This window comes from Pogoniulus pusillus, chromosome 19 (assembly GCF_015220805.1).
Source record: "Pogoniulus pusillus isolate bPogPus1 chromosome 19, bPogPus1.pri, whole genome shotgun sequence".
In the NCBI taxonomy this organism is placed as follows: Eukaryota; Metazoa; Chordata; class Aves; order Piciformes; family Lybiidae; genus Pogoniulus; species Pogoniulus pusillus.
In genome coordinates, this window is record NC_087282.1 from 15082411 (window position 1) to 15090913 (window position 8503).

An 8503-nucleotide genomic window follows, 5' to 3' on the forward strand; every position below is an offset into this window, starting at 1 on the left:
CCCCTTCAGATACTGGAAGGCTACTACAAGGACTTGTAAACACGGGTTTTTGTGTCCCCTTCTGAAGCCGACACAAAATTTTGGATATAATTTCACAGTAGTAACTTCTTGTTGGGATCAGCTAAGTAGGGAAAACAAGCAGAAAAAATCCTTCCTTAACACCAAGCAGTATGCAAGATATGGTTCAAAGTGTTGCTGTGAAGGAGACACTCAGTGGCTCACACTAGTGGCTAAAACGTATTTCAGTGTAAACTTCTCAGAAAAACAGAGATGAAAAAAAGAGGGAAGGAAGGGAAGGAAGGAAAAACCACTCCTGTATTTAATTTAAAAAGTAAAAGCAGTAAGAAATGCAAAATGTTTGCAGGTGGTGTGAGAACTGATTAAAAACATTAGAAACATGGGATAGTCTGAACAAATGAATACCACTTGGCAGGCGAGCTTCACAAATGACCAACAAAGTTCAGAGTACTCAGTAAGAGGCCAATGTGGAGAATTAAAAATACAGGAACATCCTCCAAAATAATGACGTTGTCTCCAAATGGAGAGGAAAAAAAAATGAAAACCAAAACAAAACATAGAGTTTGGCTAGTAAGATGTGAAAAGAAGTGGAAGCAAGACAAATCAGAAATAGATCTGAGAAACATTTTACTAAGGCCAAAAACACTATGAATGAAATTCCTTTCCAATCACATCAAAACAAATCATGCCAGAAAATCTGTAAGGCAAATAAATGACCAGTGTGCACCAAGGGAAGACAAGGCTGCAGTGTAAAGCCAAACAAATTCTTTGTGTCTTGATCACCATGAAGGAGTTTATCTTGTATCAGAGCCTTTCTTAAAATGGACTGCAATATCAGGAAGTGGAATGTCAGTACAGTCTGATCTGCAGAGGGCACTTCCTACTCCTGCCATTCTATGGTTCTAAAAGGTATCAGAACAAATGCATAAAACAAATAGTGGCAAGTTGTATACCAGGTTACATGCTCCCAAAAAACATACTAACCCTCCAGGAATGGAATCTGTTCTGTGTAACTTGGTAGAAACTACACTGTGGAACTGAATGCACAGGTTCTTGAATAAACACAATCAATGAGAGAAGACTTAGCATAGTTATTCACAAGCAATATTTGTAGCTTTTTGCTGGAATTTTTGCCAATTGAGCAAAATTTGACTTTCAAACCACTAACCTAAACCTGACTCCCTGAAAACACACTTTCTTTACTTAGAAACCATAATTTGCAGAGGAGATAAAGGCGTGCATCTGGAACATATCAAAGATTTTCTGCAAGGCTCTTCCTTCAGTTGCTTTCCCTTCAGGAAGCCCTTAATTTGGGTGTTTAGGTCTTAAGAGTAGTATAATCTGACAAAATTTCCACCTCATGTTGAGGGAAGTTTAGCCATTCTGTATATTGTCCAAAATATCCCTCAATATGCACTTGGATTTAGTTCAAGTAATAACCAAATGCAACTCGAGATTTCTCTCACAAAGTACAGACTTTCCTAACAGTTTCTCAGCCTTCCTCTGCAATACCTCGAGCTGACTCACTCCTTTTCCCCACCCATTTATATTCACAAAGTAATATATAATAGAGAAATGCCAGAATGACTCAGCAGCAAAGACACTGAGCTCCCATGTGAGGTTCAAGCAGTTTACACCAAGATGACTCATCAAAATACCTTTACATCTGAAGATGGTTCCTTGACTATGCAGCTCTACTACACCCATTTACTATATGGAAGTGAAATTTTGAGTCAGTTCAGATCTCACAGAACAGGTCAGAGGCAAAGAGTGTGGCTTTGTTGAAATAACTGGCATCAGTTATCACACCTGTGAGATGGGGTATTTCTGATTCTCTAATTGATAATGCTAACCTTTAAAATCATCAGTTGCTGGAAATTTTCCCAGTCAGCCATACTGAGAAGTAATTAGTATTGTAATCACAATTAAGTGGAAAATAGGATGATGTATCTCTGTATCTGTATGCAGACAGGAAGTAATTCTTAGAAGTGACTGCTTTATAACTTCAGTCAAATTTACTTACACTGTTGTAACTAATGATATGTAAAATAAATATTATGCTTTCAGTCTAGACCAGATTTAATTTGTTTTTATCAGCTGATCAATTAAAAACAATTAAAATGGATAGCAAAGTGTTGGATAATTTCAGAGTCACTGAAAAAGTGCATAGATTTTTATTGTGAACTGTTTTGATGCTGGGCAAACAATGACCACAGAAGTAGATTTAGTCCCCAATGAGAAAAGAGTTCACATTTTTCCTACAGAATCCTCAGATGGGGATTAGTACTAATGTGTACACCTGCATTAGTGTCTGTGCAAAAATGAAGCCAGATAGTATACAGCTGGGCCACTTTTCAGACTAACCTTGTACTGTGTCACAGAAAACTGGTATTTCTGCAATGACTTCAGGAACAGGCTAAAATGAGGTCCATAGCTCTTGATCTTCCTTGATACAAGAAATAGGCCTTAGGTTTACAAATCATCTTGATAGAGTTAAATTAATGTGTGTAATTGTCAAGGTTTTATAATCTATTCCCTTTAAGGGTTACAGAATGAATGCTGGCAGATTTCAAATCAAATACCCTCTACTAAAAGAACTTAACAGACTGCTGTGCTTTTTAATTTACTGTTTCAGAATACATGTAACATTGTTGGAATTGTGAAGGTTCAAAATCTCACTGCAGAGTTCTACATAACACTGACGGGCAAGTCCAGAAGGCAGCAGAAATCTAGATTCTTGCCACTCTGCTGAGTAGAGACCAAAGAAATTATTTATGGCCTGTGTCAGTGATTAAAATTAAACTGGTAGGTTCAGTCTCTTATAATGAGGTTTATCAGCCTGACTGCAGGCTGTGTACAGCATCCTTCCTAACAATGTCCCATTGACAGTTCAAAGATTTAGCAGGAATAGTGACACTTATCAGAAGAATTCCCTCAAGGTCAGAGATTCACAGAGCACTTCAGCTTTCATGCTGGTAAAGCAGTGTCTTTAAAAGCTCTCATGCAGACATTATAGGTCATACACGCTATAAGAGTCTGAATCTTTTTCTGCATAGTGAATGATTCTAGTGAAACACAGTATTCTCAGCTTCTGTTAAAGTTACCAAAAGAGTGGTAATGTTACCCACACGTATAGAAATCTAACAAGCTGTCTCCTGAAACAAGGGAGGCAACTGCCATTGGCCAGATCCAAACAGGTTCTGATTAATGCTATGTCTGTGAAGCTGGATCATAACTCGGTGTTTGAGAGTTTTGCCTGAGCAAGGGTTGAATGGAAACTCAAAGATTTATCTGTTGATGTTATTAGGAAATGGGAGTAGGTCTCAGGTGCTCAGCACATTCACACTTTGAGCTATATGCTGGATACAGAAATACTGCTAAAGCTATGCTCTGGGTTTATCAAACCACAGTAGACTTAAGAAGGCCTGTTTTGGCCAGCTCAGTCTCAAGAGAAAAGGCATACTGCTCAGGAGAGATCCAGGCAGAACCCATGTTTGTTACATTCCCATGGTGACTCTGGACTGCGCACCACTCCACCTCAAATTCCTCTCATACCAAAACTGGAGGAATGCAATGACTCTTATTCTGATAAATACCCTTCTTGTTTGTAAAGGAAAGACAGGAGTTGCTGTATATTGAACTGGTAACTGTTCCACTGACCCATTGGGATATGATGACATCAAGTCCAAATAGCTGTTCTATTTTAATCCATGCCAAAGCACTCCCAAGTGGGGGATACATTTTCAGATCAGGTCAGTTCAAAGCATCACCAGAGTTGCTAGTCAAAGAAATTTTTTTAGCCCTACCCATTTCATTAGGTACTGAAACAGTATTTGAGCTCTTGGGAAAATCTGGCCATACATAAGTAAATCCTAGGTAAACATACCTGTATTACTTTGGGCTCCAGCACAGTTACATGTAGCAAGCTGACAGCCAAAGTGTGCATATGGGCACATAGACATTTATATATTAGGAGGGAGCCTTGAAAGCTTGTAAGGTGTTTGCACTTGGCATGGAGTTCTGTTTGAACTTGGCCTTTCATCCCAGAATTTCAGACTGAAATATGTATGATGGCTCCAGCAGTACAATCTGCAGTGTGGTATTTGCTCCCGGTTGTGTCCTGTATAATCAACCCAAAAATGTTGCAAGTTGCAGTGATCAGGATATCTAAAGTATGAAATACTTTTACAATGCCTTGCTTCCTACACATCAGCTGAGAAGGATTTTATAAGCATCACTTGCAGCACATGACCATGTTTTTCTCTAACAAACACACTCCAGCACACTTCACTGTCATTTCTCATTGGGGCTGCAAGCACTGTAGCCTGCAGAAGTTCAGCTGCTCCTTCTTCCTGTCTCTACCTAATATTGCTCCATTTTCTGTAAAGCCTGCAAAGAAGAAATCCTTTCTTGTGTCCAGTTTCCCCTTCACGCAGCATGCCGTGACATAGCCAGATTGCATCCTGAAGAAAAATTCTGTCTATAAAACAGTGGGAAACAACCCCAGTTTTGGAGCTTGAAGAAAATGAGCCCAATTGTAGATCTCACTCTAGGAGATGTGTATCAGGCTGAGACACAAGAAGATGTTAATTTCAAATAGCAGTAGCACCTACTGCAGAAACAGAAGGAAAAAGTCTGAGCTACAATGCAACTTCTAAACCTGTTCTAAATTGTACTTGGGGTCCATCAGAATCTGAAAAGAAAAGTACAGTGAGTCTTGATGGCCATAACTGTCCCCTCCTATCCACGTCAGAGTATCAGATATTTATGGGTAACCCATGCTGCAAAAATTAGTTCTTTTTCCATTGATACTTTCAATAAACCCAGCATTAAAAAAAAAAAAAAAAAAAAAAAAAAAAAAAAAAAAGAATAAAATAAAAACAAACATGAAATAAGGAATTTTGTTTTGTGAACAAATTTTCATGTGATTTTGATTAAAAGTTTTTCTCCCCAATTTTCAGGTCTCTTTTTTCCATTTTTTCCCACTATCTTCTCCCTTTCAAAAAAGAAAGACATACTTAGAGGTCTGATTTAGTTTAAAATTAAATCTACTTTAAAAAAAATACTTTTTATGATAGTAGTTGGATCAGTTACTGACCACTTTGCCTTACAGATCTTATGCAACTTAGCAAAGCTCACTCTGATGAGAAAGGCCTACAGGCCCAGATTCATAGTTTCTATGCCATCTGAAATTGTTAGCTCAGGTCAGCTTGTAGCCTATTCTGAGCTCGATTCCATTTAGCTCAGACCTGAATGCTGGGCATCAGTAGGCAGGCCACAAAAATTAACTAGTTAGGGGGATGACTTACCAAAAACCCAGTGCTAAATTTTCTTTCACCAGGCCAAATGTAACTGTGGCCATTTAAGGAATCATTTTCCATTGAAGAATCATTTACTTTCAACTGGAATAATGAGTTTTGTCACTTTCTTTTTTTTTAATAAATGGAAGACTTAGAGGAATCTTGGATGATTATTAACAGAGTACATGTCTTCAGATCTGTATGAAAATGTTTTATTTTTATTCCTTGAATACTGTATAATATTTAACATTGTTTGAGATCTGAACTGTGGTTCTATGATCAGCTGAGTAAAGCACAGCCAAAGCCCAGAGAGAATGGACTGTATGAATGCCTGTAACCACCTAACAAAGGGCAACAAAATGACAACTGAAAGAATCTACTAAGCCTCAGCACCCCAAAACACTGACTTACATACCTTTTGCTTCATAAGTATTTGAAGAAAAATAGTTAGAAGGCAACATGATGACAGTGGAAGTCTTAGACAAGAGATGCAAAAACACAAATCAGAGAAAGAAGCAACAGAATCACTCATCACCTTGCTTCTGATTATATTTTCAATGCTTCAGTAATACTGATTGCTCCTGACAGACATCCAGATCAGTAGATAGTGGAACACTGTTATTATTGTGGAGTCTCCTTCACCAAAGACATTAAAGATCTGCCTGAATGTGTTCCTATGTGACCTCCTCTAGGTGGCCCTGCTCTAGCAGGGCAGTTGGACTACAAAATCATTTGAAGTCTCTTCCAACTCCTAACATTCTGTGATTCTGCAATTATTTTACAGCAATGATCCATAATTTTACAGTTTGTCATCAACACTTTACAGTGTACTTTTTAGAAAAGGAATTATTTAAAGACACAAAAAAAGAGCTTTATATGTATTTTACAAACACATGTAAAACTACTGGTTTGGTAAATAAGTATCCTGTCTGCTAAGTGTTGACTGAAATCCAGACTGGGTTTTGAGTTGATACTAATACACGGAACCAAAGGAAACTCTTCTGACCTGAGTACCCAATGCATGTACAATACAGAGCACCACTGTCAGTATCGGTGGCTTTGCATGACAGTTCAGTACTCTATGCTAACTTAAACTGCAAGAACAGTGCTACTGAGTGTTCCCTAAAATATTAGCAGTCCAATAGGAAACTGTTTGCAAAAATTGGCTAAACTCTTACTAAGTCTAATGGAATTTGGACCTGGCCTTTGGTTTGTTTGTTCTATCTAAATAGAGAATAAAAGAAGTTTCTTCAAAAATGTAACTTTAATGAGTACCTCAGTTACACAGCCTCATTGCTCAGGCTCCCATTTCTGCAGCTATCTTGGCTAAATGTCAAACAATTCCATCAGCTCTTTGAAGACAAACATTAGACAGAGACTGCATCTGAAAGAGTTTCCCCAAGCACCACTCAATTAACCTACTTGGCTAAAAGGTGATACAAAAATCAATATTTTGTAACAGATGCTTGTGTTTCAGATTAAATTAACCAATAGGCACCAGAGCAATTTCAGATTACAGACAAATACAGACAGAGTTAAAATATCAAGCAGTTTAGGTACAAAATGTATTGCAAATCAATACAAACTATGTGCCAGGCCAACCCCATGCCAAATCTCTGCCAGACAGCTCTGCACAAGTCCAGCTCTGTCTGGATGGGATCCATCCAGAGGGACCTGAAAAAAAATGGTGAAGCTGGCCCCTGTGAACCTCATGAAGAGGATTTTTAAGTTAAATCTGTGTTGTAAAGGAACATGACCACAAATAAACAGCAGATACCTGCGTCTCAATCATTCAGTTAGGGATGGAGAATGCTGGTTGACTGATGCCAAATTTATAACTTCACTGAATATAGAAAAGACCAAGAGAGAGAAGAAAAGACAAAGAAAACCCGGTCGTATTTTCCTGAACATCACTTTTCCTCTTCTCACCAAGAGGTGGCACCTGCGCAACGCCCTGCCACAGTCCTCCACACCACACTCTGGAGATGACAGCATGGCCTATTTCCACACTCCAGTAACGATTTCTGAGGTCAGACATGGGCTAAACATTCTTAGACTACCAAGTAGTATAATGGTTTGTGACCGAGGTCAAACATCAGGCTAACATTTAGTCATTACATGGCAGAGTAAAGTCTAAAGGACAAAATTTGGTTCAATGTATTTACTTTCTGCCAATGGAGGAACTTTGGTTTCAAAGAGTAAGGAATAAAAAAATGGCAGAGATCTTTGTAAATGTTCACTACCACAGTCACACATCCCAGTTTAGCTGTGGGTAAAAGTGTGGCTTTCAGCTGACTGGGCACCCATTTTTAAGGTACTGATGATGTCAAAACACTGATGAATCAAGATCCTGGAGAGCAGGTGTCAGAATTTCGTGTCTCAGAATTACTAAAACTTAGAACATTTTACTAATCTTAGATGAAGATCTGAAAGAGTTCTTATTTTGCAAAGCTTGTAAAATCTTTCAGACTGGGCTGGGACACTGATAAGAGTTTAAAAAGCTTTGAGTACTGAGACAATACTTGCATCTAAAACTGTTCTTACAGAGTACATTTACCCCATCAACTGCCAGCTGAGCCAAGTACTCAGGCTTCCCAACACCAACTGCACATCTCTGCAAAATTAGTCATTAACAGTAATATAAATAAATTTCCTTTCAAGCACAGTACTCTGTAACAGAAGAGCTAGCAACTTCAGGGAGTCCACCTGGGAGGAGTGTTGCAATCTGATAGATATTTCATCAGAGGACGGTGAGAACCTGTAAAGAACCAAACTGATGGACTCTCCAGAAGGAGATGGTACTTTAGTGAAGATTCCTGATCATTATTAAAACATCCGTTTTTGAGATAGAAGTAGCAAAACAGGAAGGAAGAAGAATATTTATGTGAAGGTCTGACAATATAGTAGAATATTTTTTCCTTTTGGAATTCAGCAGATTGTACAAAATGTTCGATATTTTCAAGAACAGCATCAAGGAATCTTCTTGATACCAAAACGTTCTCTTAAACTACCCAAAAGAGGCTACACACATCCCACACAGAGCTGCAGCTTTTTGGTAGATTAGGGCTCTAACATTCTAGTCATGAAAATAAAATGGAATAGTATCAGTGAAATTTGGAAATCACATTGTAACACAGGATCTTCAAATGCAGACAGTATCTTTGTCTCACATATTAAAGCAAAAG